Below are 22,068 nucleotides of genomic sequence, written 5' to 3' on the forward strand. Positions count from 1 at the left end.
AGAAAGAAAGAAAGAAAGAAAGAAAGAAAGAAAGAAAGAAAGTCACACTTTGAGATCACCATTTTTTCCCATATTGATGTTTGAAGTGAACATTATCCGAAGCTCTTGATTCGTATCTGCATGATTTTATGCATCAAGGGATTGGTTGATTAGAAAACTGCATAAATCAGCAGGTGTAGGGGTGTTCCTAATAAAGTGGCTGGTGAGTGTATATGCAGTATGTGATGGTTGCAAGCACAGGAAAACAGCTGGCCGTGCTTCTCTCTCGCTCTGTGAGTGAGAGTGCAAGTGCGTGTGTGTGTGTGTGTGTGTGTGTGTGTGTGTGTGTGTGTGTGTATGCTGTTTCACTGGGAAGGTTACTCTGTCATCATTGCTCTGGCATTTATTTGCCTGGAAATGACTGGGGATCAGAGAGACAGAAGACTTGAATGTGCGTCAGTGTTCCTACATTGCTCAGGTTTTTGTCTCCCTTTGACTGGACCAACGCTATGAAAAGTGAGCGTTTCCATGGCAACAAGCTGATAGGTACTGTTTAATGTGGGAAAAAAAAAAAGACAACAAAAATCTCTGGATATTCACACTCTGGCTGTGCTCCAAATCACTTTTTGTTAATCCTAGTAAATAGTGCATGAACATACAGCGTATATTACAGCACTAAATTACACGCATACAATCACATTCGCTCGTCCCAACAACCAAGTCTGGTTAATATCAAACTCGATTGCTCGCACTAGTGCAGTCTTACACTACTGTACTAAATCTTCTGCTATTAATCCAGGCCTTGTTGTGTGAAACTAAGAGCATTATTTGTACTCTATTCAACTATGAGGTAAGGAGGCAATTTATATGAATAGAAACATGCTTTCCCTGAAAGTTTTCCTGTAATTATGACATTTGCTATAAAAAAAATAATAAAAAATAGGAAAACAATCTTCAAAACAACCACCGACCTCTGTTCTGCGTTCTGCCCCTGAGTGAACTATAGCCATATTAGACTCACAGAACCAATAGGGCATGAAATACACAAATGGTGGATAAAAAGGATAAAACTGCTGTTGAGTCATCATTACAGTACATCTGGAAGCAATGCTTTTACCCATAATGCCTGTGTTTAAATATTCAGTCTGACTATTCCATGAAGAACAGGCAAACATCAATGCCAATGCTTTATTTTGTTTAATGGTTTGTTTGATGCTTTAGTAACGCCGTGTTACAGTATACTGATATTCAGTAGTTGGTAGCATACTAAATATAGTGTGTGTGTGTGTGTGTGTGTGTGTGTGTGTGTGTGTGTGTGTGTGTACTCGGGGTCACTGTGCAGGTTGTAAATCAGTCCAAAGAGGCTCAGTGATCTTAAACAACAAGGTCAGATTAATGAGCCAAAGGGTCACTGAAGGCTGATTTAAACAGACGGGGGGGGGGAAAACTGAACAGAAGAGAGATTCAAACAAAAACAGTTTATGTCCTGTCCTAATGTCACATTTCAGGTTCAAATAGAGTTGAGCAAAACAACACGTTCAAAAGATCTACATTTTGGCGTCATTTGCGGAAAAGGCCTGGTTCGCCAAACAAAACCTCATCTCATCATCTCTAGCCGCTTTATCCTTCTACAGGGTCGCAGGCAAGCTGGAGCCTATCCCAGCTGACTACGGGCGAAAGGCGGGGTACACCCTGGACAAGTTGCCAGGTCATCACAGGGCTGACACATAGACACAGACAACCATTCACACTCACATTCACACCTACAGTCAATTTAGAGTCACCAGTTAACCTAACCTGCATGTCTTTGGACTGTGGGGGAAACCGGAGCACCCGGAGGAAACCCACGCAGACACGGCGAGAACATGCAAACTCCACACAGAAAGGCCCTCGCCGGCCCCGGGGCTCGAACCCAGGACCTTCTTGCTGTGAGGCGACAGCGCTAACCACTACACCACCATGCCGCCCCCAAACAAAACCTGTCAGATAAAAAAAAAAAAGTAATTTCCTGTGTTCTGCTCTACAGCAAGGGATAATGTTTTATTCCTCTTATTCTACAGCAATGTGTTTGTTGAGTACAATGTTTTTAATTCATTAAAGAATAACACATTTTCTAACTTCCTATCCATTCACAGTTTCACAACATTATCACTTCCTAAACTATAGCCGAGCTGACACTGGAGATTCCTTCCGTAAATGCTACTACACTCACCGGCCACTTTAATAGAAACTTGTTCTTGATTCTAAGGGCTGCAGGAGTGGAACCCAGTGTGGTCTTCTGCTGTTGCATGCTGAGATGCTTTTCTGCTCACCACGGTTGTAGAGTCGCTACATCCTTCCTGGCAAAAAGCTCAAATCAGTCTGTCCATTTTCCTCTGACCTCTCTTATCAACATTTGTATTTCCACCCACAGAACTGTTGCTCATTCACTGTTTTTTTTTGTTTTTCGCACCAGTGGGCGGCACGGTGGTGTAGTGGTTAGCACGGTTGCCTTACAGCAAGAAGTTTCTGGGTTCGAGCCCCGTGGCCGGCGAGGGCCTTTCTGTGTGGAGTTTGCATGTTCTCCCCGTGTCTGCGTGGGTTTCCTCCGGGTGCTCCGGTTTCCCCCACAGTCCAAAGACATGCAGTTAGGTTAATATGGGACGGCCTTGGGCTGAGGTGACCTTGAGCAAGGCACCAAACTCCCAACTGCTCCCCGGGCGCTGTTAGCATGGCTGCCCACTGCTCTGGGTATGTGTGTGTGCTCATTGCTCACGTGTGTGTGCGTGTGTGTGCATGTGTGTGTTCACTGCTTCGGATGGGTTAAATGCAGAGAGGAAATTTCTCAAGTGTGTGATGAATAAAGTTGTGCTTTCATTCTATGTAAACTCTAGAGACTGTTGTGTGTGAAAACCCCAGGAGGTCAGCCGTTCCTGAAATACTCGAACCAGTCCATCTGGTTCAAATCAACACCCGTGCCAAACCACAGTGAAAGAAAGTCACACTTTGAGATCACAATTTTTCCCATTCTGATGTTTGAAGTGAACATTAGTTAAAGAACTGAAGTCATTTTAAAACTTGCTTTATTTCTTAATTAACGTGTTATTCAATTACGTTTTCAGTTTTAGCAACCTTGTATCATAACTCGTATTGGCAACTAATTGCAATTAAATATTATACTTAATGGCCTATTCGATTTTTAGCCATGTTGAATTTAGTTCGTTTGGTCCACGGCAGGCGTCACTTATCCGTGCGATGTTTACGAGGCTTGTGCGAGACTTTGAAATGTGAAGTGTCAGCCAGGTGTCAGCGCTGCCATTTTGAAAACTGTTTTCCAAACGAAATATTGCACAAAACGAGTCTAAATGACGATTACTGCGTACTTTTTCCAAACTTTCCTGATTGCTATCAAAACAAACAAAACTTCCAGCTTGATCACATCAGCGTTTGAAAGAGGGCGCGCACGTCTTTTGACAACGGTGACAGATGTTGGTCGCTTTGATTTCCGCTGTAGGTTTTACTTCCGGCGGCACGGTGGTGTAGTGGTTAGCGCTGTCGCCTCACAGCAAGAAGGTCCTGGGTTCGAGCCCCGGGGCCGGCGAGGGCCTTTCTGTGTGGAGTTTGCATGTTCTCCCCGTGTCCACGTGGGTTTCCTCTGGGTGCTCCGGTTTCCCCCACAGTCCAAAGACATGCAGGTTAGGTTAACTGGTGACTCTAAATTGACCGTAGGTGTGAATGTGAGTGTGAATGGTTGTCTGTGTCTATGTGTCAGCCCTGTGATGACCTGGCGACTTGTCCAGGGTGTACCCCACCTTTCGCCCGTAGTCAGCTGGGATAGGCTCCAGCTTGCCTGCGACCCTGTAGAAGGATAAAGCGGCTAGAGATAATGAGAATGAGATGAGGTTTTACTTCCGTCCTACGATGTCTCGCACAGGGCTCGACAAATCTCGTTTACGGCTGTTGCTTTGACATATGGACTGATATATTACATAGCATATTTCAAACACTCATAACCTGCTGTAACAGTGACAAAATAGCTATCAAAAATGCATTCCTATGGGATAAATAGAATTTTGATTTAAAAAAAAAATTGCCTTCAGTTCTCCTTTTAAATGAAGCTCTTGATTTGTATCTGCATGATTTTATGCATTGTGCTGCTGTCAAGGGATCGGCTGATTAGACAACTGCGTAAAACAGCAGGTGGATGTATGGGTGTTCCTAATAATGTGGCCAGTGAGTGTATACACTCCTAAATCAATGTTTTTTTTCTTTATTTTTATTAATTAAAAGATGCTTCATGTATTAAAGTAATGATGGATGTCGTTTCTCTTTACTTGAGCGTTTTTTGACATAATATGGATTATTACAGTTGTGGAATAGGGCTACTGTATTTTATTATTTCGTATTTACTGTTTGATCTCAAATGTATTAAGAAGGCAAGAAAGTCAAATTGAAGAATCTAATATACGAAACTTTTTTTTTTGTTCACCACATAATTCCATATATGCTCCATGTGTTATTTCATAGTTTTGATGTATTTAGTATTGTTCTACAATGTAGAAAATACAAAGCCTATGAATTAGTAGAGTAGGGGTGTCCAAACATTTGACTGGTACTGTATATAAACGTCTCCACGATTCCCTGAACATCACCATAGCAACAATTAGACGTTTTTCTTTTGTTGCTGAATCACGTCGAGTCCCTGTGAATTCGCTGTTACTATAGAAACGATAGCGCATTACAAAAAGAGCGTACTTGTATATGGAAAATTCATCAACATATACATATATTTCAGTCAGATTCAAGAATTCAACAGTGCTGTGGTACGTGACAATATAATCTGAATACACGTTTCTCAAGTTACTATTTTACTTTATCCTCTATTTAAAGTTAATTCAAGTTGAAAAAATTATTTTTGTAGATACCGTTGGTAGATTTTAAATCCTAAATATCCTGATTGGTTGAGTTTGCTGTTTGTGTCATCAGGGGCGCCGCCAGAAATTTTGAGCCCCATGAAAGATTAGAATTTTGGGCCCCCCAACTTTGCCCACCCTTGTCACAATTGCACTATTGTCATTATTTGACTTTTGATAGCCCGTGGACCTTGAGTTTGTGACTCTGTTATTACATTTTATGTATTAACCTACCAGGGACTAGATGAAAACTGGTCAGTGACTAATTCTGGTGCATTTACAATCACAAATGAAAGTTCAAGATTTTGCCACATGCCTTCTTGTGCTAGGACAATTGGTAGTGAAATGTGTGATGTGACTGCTAATAAATCATAGAAAAAGTTTTCTACCCAGCATAAGTTTTATGTGTGCTGCGCTTTCTCCAGCTCCTCAATTTGAAACCAATGGTTTAGAACGTGTGAACATTCCACACACGTAACCATGTCAAACACTTGACTGGTGTCCGTTATTAGCAACACTTTAATCTAGCAAACTGTATATGGCGCTCGCTCATTAAAAACTTCAATCCTAAAGCATTTATGGGTTGTATTGCTGCTTACCTCCTTCTCCAAAGGGGGGTTCAGTGGTTTGGTAGGGCGGAGGCCCCCCTGAGGATGAATCTGTGCATATTTAGGGCACCCCATTAGTTATGAAACTGGTTATTAGCACTAGTTATTAGCACCAGCGTAACGTAATATTTCATCTTGTTTATCACACAAGTCAGTTCAGTTATTAAAATGGAAAAAATGTCACTGTACAAACTGTAAAAGTGCTCTCTTGATAGGCTAATCCAACCACGTTCATACTGTTAATTTACCATTCGCTAATATTTTGAACACACGTGGGCGATAGCTCCCTTTCTTTGGGAAAAACTGAGTGACCAGTTGCCTGCCTCTCCGGTCCCTCTCAGCTTTCAGCTGCCTTTCTTTACGTTTAACAGCCACTCTTCATATTTAGAGATCATAGACTGTACGCACTCCACTGCTGGCTGGCTGCTGCACCGCGACGCAGCAGCAAGTAGCGTTGCACTGATCAGCACACAGATTTAACGCATCGCGCTTCTACCAGAACTGGACCGTACCATTTCGCAAAAGGGGGAGGGTTAAATGACAATATGTTGAAGAACTCAAGAAATAGACAACCTTGTTCAATTAGCTCATTTTACCAGATGGAATATTGCATTGTTGTTATTTCAAAAGTCTTAAAATCATTAAAAGCATATTATTAGCCCCTTAAAAGGCCCCCATGGCAGTGCTGGGCCCCTAGAATTGTTCTAACCTTTCCCCCCCTGGCGGCACCCATGTGTGTCATATTAAGCACTCTTAAATGATGTTCTATTTATTAAAAGAGCTCAAAATGCAAATTAAATAAAAATTACATACATGACTGACTAAAAAGTAGAACTCGTTAAACATCTCACACACTGATAATTCCTCATCAGTTTAGTTCAACGGCAGGGCTGAAACATTCTGAGCCTACAAACCCTGGGCTGGATCCCAAATGGCTCCCTGCTGGAAATAAGCATTATTTCATACCCTAGTAGTGCAAGTATACAGGAAGAAGAGAAGTACGGAGCCATGGGAGACATTTATGATTCAGCAAGAGGTTTCCAGAACTTCAAAGAGGTTGGAACTATAACGTAATAAGAGCTGTTTTTTTTTTTTTCCCCATTAGCAGGACACCAGGACTTTCTGGTTCAGAGGTTGGGCTGAGTGTAACGGTTTCACTGATAAGACTTAGTTTCACCAATGACGAGTTTGTACATGATTCCCAGTCTTGGCCTCGTGGGGAAAAACAGAGAAAAGTGTTCACAATTAAAAGCAGTTGCTTATACGACTGCTCAATGCTGACAAGTTGAACAGGATAGGCAGGCATTATTAAACAGCGCAGTGTCATGAAGCCTGATGGAAGCCTGTTAATTACACATAATGACTGCAGAGCTTAACACAATCCAGCCAATTATAACACCCAAAATGCTCAGCGAGGAAATAAACCAGCGCCAGTCAAGATCTAAAACCCCTCAAGGTTGCCAGATAGTCCACCTTGGTGAAATGGTGAAAATTTGTTTTCAGTGACTACAGGCAGCTTGGCTTTAAGTATGAAATGAAATAAAGCACCTGGAGGAGTACTGTTATTGAGAAATAATAAACATCAAGCTGATTCTTTTTCTGTAACAGCACACCCTAGAGAGGGTTTTACATTGTCTTAAATAGTGACAATTTATGAATAATTCTATTCAAAACACACACACACACACACACACAAACGGCATTTCAAAAGCATTTCAGTAATAAAAAACAAGAGTCATCAAGAGATGACATATTACACCCCCCCGGCCCCGACATGAAACCCCACTCCAAAGTTTCCTAAGTTGAATTGGCTACCATGGAAATACAGAAAAAATAAAAATGACAGAAATCCCCAAATGCCAAAAAGCAGAACTCCTCTAGTCACTTAACATAACTGTCAAGTTTCGTGAAAAAATTCCTAATATTTTTTGAGTTATGATCCGGAAACTAAAATGTTTACAGACAGACAGAGTGATAACTATTTTCCCCTGCATTATATGCCAGGGGGATAATAATAATAATAATAATAATAATAATAATAATAATAATAATAATAATAAGAAGAAGAAGAAGAAGAAGAAGAAGAAGAAAATGCTTTTTTTTGACATGCTGATCTTTATTGCCTTTGGCTTTAACAAAAAAAAAATCTGATATCTGTATATCTCTACACACCATTTGGTTGAGTCTATAGTACAGTAGGATGTGGTTTCTGGATATAGTTAGCCCTTAAAAGAATAAAAGAACATGCATTTATCTCATACATGTATTTACACTTATCTAGAAAAAAAATCAGTTTCAAAGAAAGAACTGAAACAAAATGAAAAAGCAGACATTGCTTTACATTTCTGGTCTAAACCATTGCCAGATGTATTCTCTGTTTGCTTTTACAGAAAGACAGGATATGACATCATGGCAGAGACATGCTGAGAAAAGATGTAAAGAAAAAGGCGGGGTCCCAACTGACCATGAAAGTACCGTCTGGTCTCACACACACACACACACGCACTAGCATTTGTCTTACTATCCGTATAAGGACCTTCCATTGACATAATTATTAATGCAGGTTATTAATGCTGTGCCTCAACCTCAAACAAGCCAAATGTCCCCATAAGGCCAAAACTGTCAGCTTCCTGTCCTTGTGAGGACGGACACACACACACACACACACACACACACACACACACACACACACACACACACACGCGCGTGCACACAGTGACCGAAACGGGCCCTGTTCTCCCAGAAGATTGGCTTAAAATGGTACAGCGCTTCACATAAAGACGAAAGGTCACTCTCCGATCTGGGAGCGCCCTCATATCTGCTGCTTTAAGAACAAAAAAAAAAAGTCAAAAAATAAATCATAGAGAGCCAGAGCAGCAGCTGAGATGGATGTACTCTTCATCTTATAGGTATACAGACGTCTCTGTAAACATGATGTCTCCTTCCTGTCAATTTGCTTCTCTGTGTTTTTCTCCCGTCACTCATTCAGTCATTCAGTTGTTTAACCCTCTCCATGACTAACACATGGACTTTTTCACAGCTACAACACGCTGAAGCTGCCAAAAGCTCCATATTGCACAAATAAAGGCAAATAAAAGCTGTAATCCAGGGGATTAATATTCAATATACAATCTTAGAGACTTTGTAAGGAGGCTTCAGCAATGCAGCTTACACACACACACACACACACACACACACACACACACACACACACACACACACACACACACAGAGTGTGGCCTTAACATAAACACAGTTCTGAGCCCTTGATATTTACTTAGCAGCTAGTTAAATGCTAAACAGTGAAAAACTTCCAGGTACTTCCTTGTGTTTCATACACACACAATTCAACCAGTACAGACTGCTAAAGATACTCACATTCCCATGCTAGTCACACAAAAGCAACACATGTAGCGCACTAGCTACAGCAGCGCCAGCTACAAGCTCTCTCGTGCATATACTCCATTTTATTTGCACAATGTCTGCATCTATAAAAACGTATCAGTCGGTAGACTATGTTTTCATCCTCACATGAGATTGAATTACTTTCTTTGTTTGAACCTGCATGTTTGATTCAAATTTAGCGATAGCTCATGTTATTTGTTTCAAGATGCAAGATAAAAAACATGCAAAAGTAAGAAAAAGATCCATTTAAGGGAAAGAGACTTTGGGTCACCTAATTCATTTTCTGAAACAAGATGAAAGGAAATGCAATTTTGCAGAGAGAGAGAGAGAGAGAGAGAGAGAGAGAGAGAGAGAGAGAGAAAACACCCTCATATGCCCATGCATGGCCTACATTCCAGGCAAGTATACTCATGCCTCCAAGATAGAAAACATCAGACAGAGAGGAAGGAATGGAGGAAAGAAGGAGAAAGAAGGACAGGTAATGTGGGAGACTTGGAAGCACTCTTGACCTAACAGCAGTGTAAATCTCATCTCATCTCATTATCTCTAGCCGCTTTATCCTGTCCTACAGGGTCGCAGGCAAGCTGGAGCCCATCCCAGCTGACTACGGGCGAAAGGCGGGGTACACCCTGGACAAGTCGCCAGGTCATCACAGGGCTGACACATAGACACAGACAACCATTCACACTCACATTCACACCTACGGTCAATTTAGAGTCACCAGTTAACCTAACCTGCATGTCTTTGGACTGTGGGGGAAACCGGAGCACCCGGAGGAAACCCACGCGGACACGGGGAGAACATGCAAACTCCGCACAGAAAGGCCCTCACCGGCCACGGGGCTTGAACCCGGACCTTCTTGCTGTGAGGCGACAGCGCTAACCACTACACCACCGTGCCGCCCGCAGTGTAAATCTGATTATCAATATACAGTATCTTCTTTTCTTGTGTGTGTGTGTGTGTGTGTGTGTGTGTGTGTGTGTGTGTGTTGTCTGATGGGCTCAGCTCAAAACAAGCTCACGTCGCATAATGGCATGATGATAATATGTTCGATAACCGGATGTTTGCCTGTATATTGTGCATTAGCTAACAATTCTTGTAAGACAATGCAAAATTTACTAGCTAACTAGCTAGCATAACAACTAGTGTACATAAAAACATAGGCTTTTCACATCCAAGATAGAACTATATAGAGGATATTACACGGTTGCACAAAGATACGAAGTTTATCTTCAAGTAGTAAACGTATTCACGAGTGAGCGAAGCGAATGTGTGAAAATATTTTTAACACAAGAAGATAAACTTCATATCTTTGCGCCACTGTTTAATGTTCTTTATATTCTATAGACACATCCACCACAAAATACACAAGAATTTTAATTTTGAACCGGTTTGCCATTTTGACAAGGCGTGTCTAGTCAGCAGGAAAACACTAATTCGAGACATCTCAAGAGGCTCGGCGAAGGTTCCCTGAGCTTCAGGAAGTATTCCCAAATCCATCTGCGAGTATTCTCTGCTTAGCTTGCCAACGAAAACATCGCCAGCAAATTTCAATGCACGCATTGAAATTTTTCATGACGTTTTTGGTCACTCATAAGGCGGAGACACCAAAAAACAACTCGCAAAGCTCGGAGAACAATCGCCATGCATTGCGCGATTGGTGGTGATGCTACCAATTTTTCATCGCCGAGGATTTGCTAACCCATCGTGAGCTGTAGTGTGACCAGGGCCTAAGAAACCTTAAAAATGAGATGTTTGCTAACCTAATTTGTTTGCGAATTTGACCACTGGTTAATGGTATTGTTTCTGATCAATGAGCTACAACTTTTTTTTTTTTTAAATATTTAAGGGTGCGGCGGCACGGTGGCGTAGTGGTTAGCGCTGTTGCCTCACAGCAAGAAGGTCCTGGGTTCGAGCCCCGTGGCCGGCGAGGGCCTTTCTGTGCGGAGTTTGCATGTTCTCCCCGTGTCCACGTGGGTTTCCTCCGGGTGCTCCGGTTTCCCCCACAGTCCAAAGACATGCAGGTTAGGTTAACTGGTGACTCTAAATTGACCGTAGGTGTGAATGTGAGTGTGAATGGTTGTCTATGTCTATGTGTCAGCCCTGTGATGACCTGGCGACTTGTCCAGGGTGTACCCCGCCTTTCACCCGTAGTCAGCTGGGATAGGCTCCAGCTTGCCTGCGACCCTGTAGAACAGGATAAAGCGGCTAGAGATAATGAGATGAGATTTAAGGGTGCAGATCAGCTGTCACATGTACGTGAAGTAGTTGTTTGTATAACATTTAAGTAATTTAAGTCATAAAAGCTGTAACGCTACTTCACGTAAGCTACAGCTTTTATGATAGAGATACAGATTCTCCAAGAAAGGACAAGTTGATAAGGGTGTATAAAAACAGCTCTGGAATGTATGCATACTCTACATAGCTGTATTGGTAAGGGAAGATAGCATAAGGCGATAGGGTTGTTGGCTTTTTTTTTTTTTTACTCCATCGTCTGGTTTTTGGTAGCAAGTAACTGTTTGTAACTGTCCAGTCTATACATCTATTCATTCTCATCTCCCCCTTCCTCTTCATCCATCCCTTAATCCACCCACCGAGGGAATTTTCCACCAAGAGCTTTTCAGCACTAACAAAACTCAAAGCCTGAGGGCACCTCAGCCGTGTATGATTTATTCATGTTAGTACTTGGTACTAGGTGAGGAGAGTGACACACACACACACACGCGCACGCACAGCTCCAAAAAAGAAAGTATGCTTGCACTCAAAATTGGCCTTATAAATAGTTACCCTCTTTTGTAGAACTAATCATAATAATTAAGATTGGCAAAATGTGTCAGCGCAGTGCTAAAGGCTTTTTAAATTATTATTATTATTATTATTTAAAAACACAGGCATTTTTAATATATTTCTGGGGGAGGAAAAAAAAAATCACTGCCTGAGCTGTATGCCAGAAGTTTGTGGTGTAAACTTTCATCAAGAAAACCTGCATGCTAGGCTACCGAGATAGCATGCTAGCTAGCTGAGAGCTAACGTCAGAGAACACATTTGTTTTTTTAAGTGTTTTTAGATAACTTCTTTCTTTGCTGTTAAATAAAGCACTGAAAATGTAACAACTCTAAATGAGACTTTGCTAGCCAGATAGTTAGCTCGATAGCTACTGCAGCTAATGTTACTGAATAAATCTGTGGTGTTTTATGCTAGGATTTGGCTGCTATTCAGTAAAGTACTGAGAATTTCACAACTCAAAAGCAGACTCTGTGCCTGTGTACATCTCTGACACATATGAGCGAGTTTATTAGCGTATTATTACAACTAGCTAGCTAGTTATTTGGGATACAGGAGGACATGGAATAGAGATGTAGAGAATTTCTTAGGTCATTTATAATTGCGTCTGTTTAACAATTAAGCACTTTATTCTACGGTGTGTTACAGAAGTAGTACTATTTTCAAATAGCATTGCTATTGCTATGACATAGTAAAAGTGTTAGCAACAGGAACGGCACGCTAAGCTGACTACAAAGCTAGCGAACTAACACGGCTAACATTAATGAATAAATTTGTGGTGTATTTTGACACGTTTGGCTGCTATTAAGTAAACTACTCCAAATTTAAACAACTCAACAGCTGTGAAATTTTAGAGTCCAATTCTAAAATTGTGCCTGTGTGCATCTCTGACACATATGAGATAGTTTATTAGCTAGCTATTATAAAACAATACACATTTAGCAGCAATTTCACATCTCATAGCATAGATGATAGAAGAAGAAGAAACCTTTATTTGTTACATGCACACTTCAAGCACAGTGAAATTCATCCTCTGCATTTAACCCATCTGAAGCAGTGAACACACACACACACACACAGAGCAGTGGGCAGCCACACCAGAGCGCCCGGGGAGCAGTCGGGGGTTTGGTACCTTGCTCAAGGGCACTTCAGCCCAAGGCCGCCCCACGTTAACCTAACTGCATGTCTTTGGACTGTTGGGGAAACCAGAGCACCCGGAGGAAACCCATGCAGACATGGGGAGAACATGCAAACTCCACACAGAAAGGCCCTTGCCGGCCGCTGGGTTCGAACCCAGAACCTTCCTGCTGTGAGGCGACCATGCTAACCATTACACCAGCGTGCCATGATGCCATGGGAAAACTGTTAGCGACAGAACTATGCTAAGATAGCTAAAAGCTCACTACCCAACACAGCTAACATTAATGAATAAATCTGTATCGTATTTTGACAGATTTGGCTGCTTTTAAATACACTGCTAAGGATTTAACCCAAGGACAGTGTATCATCTCTAAAAAGTGAAGTCACCACAGGTGTAGTGCCCCTGCTGGGTGGCTGCAGAACAATTTTTAGCACCGTCCATCCTCATGTGTTTCAATGACAAAATAGCCTTTTTTTGCATGTAACTTTCCTCGTCTAAACCATCACCTATGGTCACAAGCTATGGGTAGTGACCGAAAGAATGAGATTGCAGATACAAGCGGTAGAAATGAGTTTTCTCCACAGGGTGGCTGGGCTCTCCCTTAGAGACAGGGTGAGAAGCTTGGTCATTCGGGGGAGACTCAGAGTAGAACCGCTGCTCCTCCACATCAAAAGGAGTCAGTTGAGGTGGTTCAGGCACCTTGCTAGGATGCCCCCTGGACGCCTCCCAAGAGAGGTTCTCTGGGCATGCCCCACCAGGAGGAGACCCCGGGGCAGACCCAGGACATGCTGGAGAGATTACATCTCCCGGCTGGCCTGGGAACGCCTCAGTATTCCCCCAGAAGGGCTGGTGGAGGTGGCTGGGGAGAGGGAAGTCTGGGCTGCTCTGCTTAGGCTGCTACCCCTGCGACCTGGATCCGGATAAGCGGTAGAAGATGGATGGCTGGATGGATGGAAGTGTCTTTCGATCTATTGTGTCTAATTCAAACAGTTGGTTTTCCCTACGCTGAGGTTTGTTTTTTTTTTGCCAGAAATTAGTTTTTAAAGACATATTGTTAAAGCTAGCAAGCTAGTCAACAGTTGTGATTTCTAATAATAGCCATTTTAGTTGTTTACATTCATTGTCACAATGTTAGATGTTTTCTTACATGTGAATGAGACATGCTTTTTGCGGATGATGTGGTCCTGTTGGCTTCATCAATCCGTGACTTACAGCATGCGCTGGGACAGTTTACAGCCAAGTGCAAAGCGGCTGGGATGAGGATCAGCACCTCCAAGTCCATGGCCATGGCGCTCAGCCAGAACGGGTGGAGTGCCCACTTCGAGTCAGGGGGGAGTTGCTACCGAAAGTGGAGGAGTTTACGTATCTTGGGGTTTTGTTCACGAGTGAGGGTAAGGGGGAGCAGGAGTTGGACAGATGGATCGGGGCAGCGTCAGCAGTGATGTGGACGCTAAACCGGTCTGTTGTGGTAAAGAGAGAGCTGAGCCAAAAGGCAAAGCTCTCAATTTACTGGTCCATCTACATTCCCACTCTCACCTATGGTCACAAGTTATGGGTAGTGACCGAAAGAATGAGATCCGGATTCCAGTGGTAGAAATGAGTTTTCTCTGCAGAGTGGCTGGGCTCTCCCTTAGAGACAGGGTGAGAAGCTTGGTCATTTGGGAGAGACTCAGAGTAGAACCACTACTCCTCCACCTCGAAAGGAGTCCGTTGAGGTGGTTCGGGCACCTTGCTAGGATGCCCCCTGGACGCTTCCCAAGGGAGGTTCTCTGGGCATGCCCCACCGGGAGGAGACCCCAGGGCAGACCCAGGACCCGCTGGAGAGATTACATCTCTCAGCTGTCCTGGGAATGCCTCGGTATTCCCCCGGAAGACCTGGTGGAGGTGGCCGGGGAGAGGGAAGTCTGGGCTGCTCTGCTTAGGCTGCTACCCCTGCGACCCGGATCCGGATAAGCGATAGAAAATGGATGGATGGATGGATGGATGGATGGATGGATGGATGGATGAATGAGACATGAGGTAGTTGGATATGACAACACCACGCTATGGTCCTCCCCCCAACACACACACACTCACATACGCTCTCTCTCTCTCTCTCTCTCATCCAGCAGTAGTCAGGCAGTGCGCATTCATGTGTTTTGTACCTTTTGTAAAGGGAGGGGGTGGGATTTTTCAGTTGGATTCTTTCAAAAATCTAGCTAACTCTTGCTGGTTTCTTCTAAATTCAAACAAACAAACAAAAACAAAAAACCCTTGCTTTAACTAGCTGGCTAGCTATTTGGGATCATACTAGAGCATGAGGGAGGTGTAGAGATGTTCCTAAGTCATTTCTAGTTGTTTCTTTTAAACAGTTAAACAATTTCTTTGCCGGGCGGCACGGTGGTGTAGTGGTTAACGCTGTCGCCTCACAGCAAGAAGGTCCGGGTTCGAGCCCCGTGGCCGGCGAGGGCCTTTCTGTGCGGAGTTTGCATGTTGTCCGCGTGGGTTTCCTCTGGGTGCTCCGGTTTCCCCCACAGTCCAAAGACATGCAGGTTAGGTTAACTGGTGACTCTAAATTGACCGTAGGTGTGAATGTGAGTGTGAATGGTTGTCTGTGTCTATGTGTCAGCCCTGTGATGACCTGGCGACTTGTCCAGGGTGTACCCCGCCTTTCGCCCGCAGTCAGCTGGGATAGGCTCCAGCTTGCCTGCGACCCTGTAGGACAGGATAAAGCGGCTAGAGATAATGAGATGAAAATTTCTTTGCCACAAAATACACCTTTTTTGTTTAACTTTTGACTTAGCAGTGTGCGATATGGGCTTCTGAGCTTCATTTGTAGCTTTCTATAGACAGGTAAGTGTCTGACTGCAATATGAGTGAGTTGTAATTATTTTATCTGGGCTGCACATTTTGTCCATTGCTGACCAGCTGAAAGCTGAGTCCAGCTTGGCTCCAGTTTCAGCTGACTAACGCATTAGGTACAAAATATGAACTAACAAGACATTTTTGAGAGGGGAAAAAAAACATATTTGCGTCATTTATATCGCCTGTTCTGTATTTATCCTCATGCCTGGTTTATCTGCATCAACTCACAGGCTCTCAAGACCAGAATAACGGTTCTCAAATAATCTGATAAGCACCCACCAAATTTATCTTGATACAGAACTGTAACATACATGGTCAGGTTCCATGTCTAAATTTGGAGCCTGGAAAAAAAAAAGAAAAAAAAAGAAGGCGAGCCAAATAAGAGTCGTCGGTCTGTCTTTATTTGTGTCTGTCTGTCTTTCAGTCTGATTTTTTTTGTCTTTTATGTCAGTCTGTTTATGCTTCTGTCTTGAAATTTGCGCCATCGATCAGGTTGCATGGTTTACATATGACAGGAAGGCTGAGGTTACTAAACAAGTTCCTTTTTAATAAGATTGCTGTGTTTCAGAGACAAGAAGATCAACCACACACACACAATCCTAGCATTTCCATAGAGCCAAAGAAGTTCTCGCCTCACTCGTCTCAGTAGCTCTCTGTAAATTGATAGACAGAGAGAGATTGGCCATGGCAGTGCAATTATAAAGAGTGAGAGAGAGAGAGAGAGAGAGAGAGAGAGAGAGAGAGAGAGAAGGAAAGAGGTGAGGAGTCCATAGATGAGACGTCCATTTCAAAAAGCATTCACACTCTCATGCATGCAACACCTACGTTTGCTCCATCGTCTCAATTTCGTCATAGAAGTTGAACATGCAAGATAACAAAACAGTTTTTACAAGATACACTTGCCTCATCACACTACTTCTAACTTCCCATCTCTAGCTCTCTTTCTTTCTTTTACAATCTCCATCACTTTATTTCCCATTCCCAGGTGTAAGCCAGTAACTGTCAAATGCCCCCCCCCCCCCCCCCCCCACACACACACACATAGTGATCCCCTTGTGCAGTAATATGATATCTGTATGCATGAAGTGGGATGTGCAACTTTTCACAAGTGTCTGTTAAAAAAGTACCACATGCTGCACTATGCCAGTTTCATGCATCATGCTAAAACTGGAGTTCTACACTTTCTTTTTCTTCTATTCTCTCAGGACACATTTGCACCCTGCTTGGTTATAAACCAGTCACTGATGTTCTTTGCTTTGTCATTGTTGTCTTTTTTTTTTTTTTAAACTCGCCTTCCTGAAAATTGGTTGCGTCATGCTTCTTTGTCATATGTACTATAGTTATCGATGTCATTTAGATTTGCTGTTACACCCGATGGCTGCTTTGCCGACTACATAAGATAAGCCTCTGTAAATCTCTTGTTACATTACAATGAGTGGTAAAAGAGCGCTCTGGATAAAATAAGAGCTGCACATTGATTTCTCTGGTGATCTGCCCTGCAACATTTTTTTTTCCAAAGTAAAATGACATAATGTAGGGGAAGGATAATAATAATAATAATAATAATAATAATAATAATAATAATGATTTACATAACAGACCCACATTTGTTTTTTGTGTTTTCCCCCCTTGTCTTCTATGCTAAATATTTAGAGTCAAATGACATACAGTTGTGGTCAGAAGTTTACATACAGTGACGTGAATGTCATCTTGGATATGAATGTCATGGCAATATTTGGGCTTTCAGTAATTTCTTTGAACTGTTCTTTTTCTGTGGCAGAATGATTGTACAGCATACATCTTAAAAAAAAAAAAAAACACCAGAATTTGGTGCACAAGTTTTAATTTTCTTTGAATTTTCTGAAATCAACACAGGGTCAAAATTATACATACAGGGTCAAAAATTTACATACGCTCACTTAGATTATTAATTCAGAGGTGCTGAAACTTCCAAAATGTCTCTTATTTTGCCAAGGCCGAGGTCTCTTAACTTCCTGTTAGTGAGCATGATTGACTATAGCGGGTAGCTTCTCTGTGCCTTCATAAAAAGGGTTTGTTTACAGCACTCATTGGATTGACCAACACACAGTAAAATGGGAAAGTCCAAGGAGCTCAGTGCAGATCTGAGAAAGAGGATCACAGATATACACAACTCCGGAATGTATCTTGTAGCCATTTCTAAACAACTGCAAATTCCAAGATCAGTTCAAACAATTGTATCCAAGTTATTGTGAGGTGTAGTCACTTTGCCAAGCCACTTTGCTTCAAGAAAACCCAAACTGTTAACCTCAGCTGAAAGGAAATTGGTTTGGATGGTCAGGAACAACCTGGGAACCACCATGGCACAGCCCTGCCATGAACTGGAAGCTGATAGATCACTGTCTACAGTTCAGATCACCATGGACTAAGAGGCTGCTATCCAAGAAATAACCCCCTGCTCCAAAATTGACACCTTCAAGCTTAACTAAAGTTTGAAGCTGACCACACGGACAAAGAAAAAGCCTTCTGGAGGATAGCTGTATGGTCAGATGAGACAAAGATTGAGTTGTTTGGCCACAATGACCACCATGTACAGAGGGACACTGTACCAGCTGGTGGAGGTGGTAGGATCATCATGCTCTAGGGCTGTTTTGCCAGTGGAACTGGTTCATTGCACAAAGTGGATGGAATAATGAAGAAGGAGGACTACCTCAGAATTCTTCAGCATAAACCATCAGAAACTTGAACACGACTTGGGAGTTACAACAGGACAATGAACCCAAACATGCATCAGAGCTGGTTGTGGAGGATAAAGCAGGCTAACATTAAGCTTAAAACAAGTCCTGATTTCAAGCCTATTGAAAATATATGGACCGTGCTTATAAGTCGAGTCCATGCCAAGAAAAAAAACCTAATTTAATTGAACTCTACGAATTCTACCATGAAGAGTCATGAAACATCCAACCAGAATTCTGCCAGAAGCTTGTTCATGGTAAACAAAAATATTTGGTGAAAGTGAATCTTGCGAAGAGAAATATCATCTCATCTCATTATCTCTAGCCACTTTATCCTGTTCTACAGGGTCGCAGGCAAGCTGGAGCCTATCCCAGCTGACTACGGGCAAAAGGCAGGGTACACCCTGGACAAGTCGCCAGGTCATCACAAGGCTGACACATAGACACAGACAACCATTCACACTCACATTCACACCTACGGTCAATTTAGAGTCACCAGTTAACCTAACCTGCATGTCTTTGGACTGTGGGGGAAACCGGAGCACCTGGAGGAAACCCACACGGACACAGGGAGAACATGCAAACTCCGCACAGAAAGGCCCTCACTGGCCACGGGGCTCGAACCCGGACCTTCTTGCTGTGAGGCGACGGCGCTAACCACTACACCACCGTGCCGCTGCGAAGAGAAATTTTACCCAAATATTAGGTGTGCTGTATGTATATTTTTGACCATGCATGTATAATTTTGACCCTGTGTTGATTTCAGAAAACCCAAAGAAAATTAAAACGTGTGCAACAAATTGTAGTGTGTTTTTTTTTTTAAATTAAAGATGTATGCTATACATTCTGCCACAGAAGAAAGGACGGTTCAAAGAAATTACTGAAAGCCTAAATATTGCCATGACATTCATATCCAAGATGACATTCATGTCACTGTATGTAAACTTCTGACCACAACTGTAATTGTCTGGTTATAGCATTATTAACATAAGGGAATGATAATATTATAATTTCTGTATTTATTTAAACATTCGTGATACAAATAGTGCTATTTATTATTTTTATGAATTGTTAAATAGTTAATATTTTTTTAAAATATACTGTAGCTAAATGTTATAATAAGACTTTAAGCTCACAAATCCTAGAATGATACAAATCAACAAAGAAGAATAACCTGAGAGAGAGACAGTTAATATGATTGTCTCATATTGCACGAAGCAGTTGACATTATTGCGCATTTTCTAGCTTTATATTCGTTGAATTCATAACTCACCAGAAAAGTAGCAAGTCACAGAGCTTGTCATTGACTCAGAAGGTCAAGTGTTTGATTTAACCACATCTTAAAAGTCCTTTGAGAAATCCCACTTTCTGGTGAAGCCACATTTCTTTCATAAACTGGCATGCTTTCAAGATGTATCCAATTTCATAGCGGAGAAATCAGTCGTGTCATTTGGAGATTCAAGCGCCGCATTGGTATATGTGCAATCAGGTAGCAGATGTACGCCCAGTCTAAAGTTCATCCTGGTAATAAACAATCTCATGCATCAAAACCAAAATCCCATTAAAATCAGATAACAGATCAGCTTCTTGAGATGGTGATTAACCTTTTCAACTCTCAGGACCCATTCAGATTTTGATTCCTCACTCGAACAACTGTATACCTTTGCTATTAGTTTGTCCGCTGTTACTAGAGACTATGCTTGAAAATGAATAACTGAATTATAAACTGATGCTCTGAAAAGCCCCCAAAGGAAATGTGATTCAAGTCAAGTCATGTGTAATGCTCATGTGTATGTACCAGCGGCTACAGTACAGCGGCCAAATGAGTCAAATGACCCGGACTATGGTGTGACTGAAAGCCAACATCCTCTTAGGGTGAGTGCTCACACACACACACACACACACACACACGATTCATGCGATATCCTGGATAATTTTTCTTGTCAGATGATCGGAGACTTGTCAATGGTCAGATGTCCTTGCTCAGCACACACACACACACACACACACACAGATTGTAAATGACTATACAGATCAAAGCATTTATGTCTGTGTGTTGTAGCTATTTATGTGAAACCTATTACATCAGTGCTCAATGCTATTGACCAAAGCACTCACCAGGCATCCTGTGAATCCTGCCAAGCTTTCAAATACTGGAGAGGAATGACAGGAAGGAAGGAAAGAACAAGTCTGGAAATGGATGAATAGAGAGAGAGAGAGAGGACAGTGGAGGAGTACAAGGCTGTTCTCATAGCCTCATTCGTCCTTCTTGTGCTGCCGCGTGCTCTCTCTCTCTCACGGTCTTTCTCTCACACACACACACACACACACACACACCTTCTCTCTCTTTCGTTCTTTCTGTCCCTTGCTTGGAGTGTTCCTGCCTTTTAGAGGAAGGCGGGGCAGAAACTGAACAACCTCTCCCTCTCTCTTTCTCTCTCTCTCTCTCTCTCTCTACTGCCATCTCCTGGGCTGTGTGGACCTGTCTCTTGCTCCTTCCCTCTGTCCTTCTTAACTGTTTTTTCCTTTTTAACCTCTCTCTCCACACCCACACACAATCCCTCTCTCTTCTCTTTCTCTTCCTGTTCTGGGTTTTCTGTTTCCATGTTTGGATGTGCATCGCTTGCTTAGCCACATCAGTACGTTCATTGTTGGTGTTTCCAAGGTTTCAGAAACAAATCAGCTGCCAGCGGGGAGACATTCGCTTACTGGTGCTTGATCTCTGGTGTGTTATTTTCAGGAGGCTTTGATCAGACGTTGAGATGATTCTAGAGATATATGATGTTCCTGGGTGGGTGCAGACTTCATTGAGTTGGTTTTGGCATCTGGATTATATCATCATCATCATCATCGCTATGATTTAGATTTCTTATCAGAGTATATTACCAGCATACCAGATAAATAAAATGTGGGAAGTGAGCTCTGTTGATCCCCCCCCCCGTAACCTGACTCCTGTGTCTACCTGAACTTCAGACTGATAACTCTGGTGTGCTGCAGAGGAAAGTCCAGATCAGGTTCTTCTATCTGGCTCAGGTTGCCAAGCAGCCCATTGGCAGTTCAAACCCAAACCAAAAAAAATGATGGCAGCATTTCGAATGTAACTCAATTCTATAGGACAAAAACTGTGCTACATAGGTTATTCTAACAATCTACTGTCCACCAGAATACAGTCGTGGCCAAAACTTTTGAGACTGACACAAATTTTGGTTTTCACAAAGTTTGCTGCTTCAGTGCTTTTAGATCTTTTTGTCAGATGTTTCTATGATATACTGAAGTACAATTATAAGCATTTCATAAGCTTCAAAGGTTTTTATTGACAAATACATCCAGTTTATGCAAAGAGTCAATATTTACAGTGTTGACCCTTCTTTTTCAAGACTCCTGCAATTCGCCCTGGCATGCTGGATATCAGCTTCTGGACCAAATCCTGACTGATGGCAACCCATTCTTGCATAATCAGTGCTTGGAGTTTATCACAATTTCTGGGTTTTTGTTTGTACACCCACTTTTTGAGGATTGACCACAGGTTCTCGATGATTAAGATCTGGGGAGTTTCCTGGCCATGGACCCAAAATGTCAATGTTTTGTTCCCCGAGCCACTTAGTTTTCACTTTTGCCTTGTGACATGGTGCTCCATCATGCTGGAAAAAGCATTGTTCAACACCAAATTGCTCCTGGATCGTTGGAAGAAGCTGCTCTTG

At 42.3% G+C, this 22,068-nt stretch overlaps 1 protein-coding gene across 5 annotated transcripts in view; it reads right to left on the reverse strand.

Annotated features, from left to right (window-relative positions):
• The window catches only part of dab2ipb (DAB2 interacting protein b), a 302,663-nt gene that overhangs the window by 85,610 nt on the left and 194,985 nt on the right, over positions 1–22,068 (reverse strand). The window contains exon 1 of one of the 5 annotated variants that reach the window (XM_060912761.1): positions 20,486–20,731. The exons of the other annotated variants lie outside the window; for them this stretch is intronic. The gene's annotated coding sequence lies outside the window, so the exon portion shown is untranslated. Of the gene's footprint in view, positions 1–20,485; positions 20,732–22,068 lie in introns of those variants that run through there. 5 annotated transcript variants of the gene reach the window in all.

Source organism: Neoarius graeffei, chromosome 28, assembly GCF_027579695.1.
Source record: "Neoarius graeffei isolate fNeoGra1 chromosome 28, fNeoGra1.pri, whole genome shotgun sequence".
Lineage (NCBI taxonomy): Eukaryota > Metazoa > Chordata > Actinopteri > Siluriformes > Ariidae > Neoarius > Neoarius graeffei.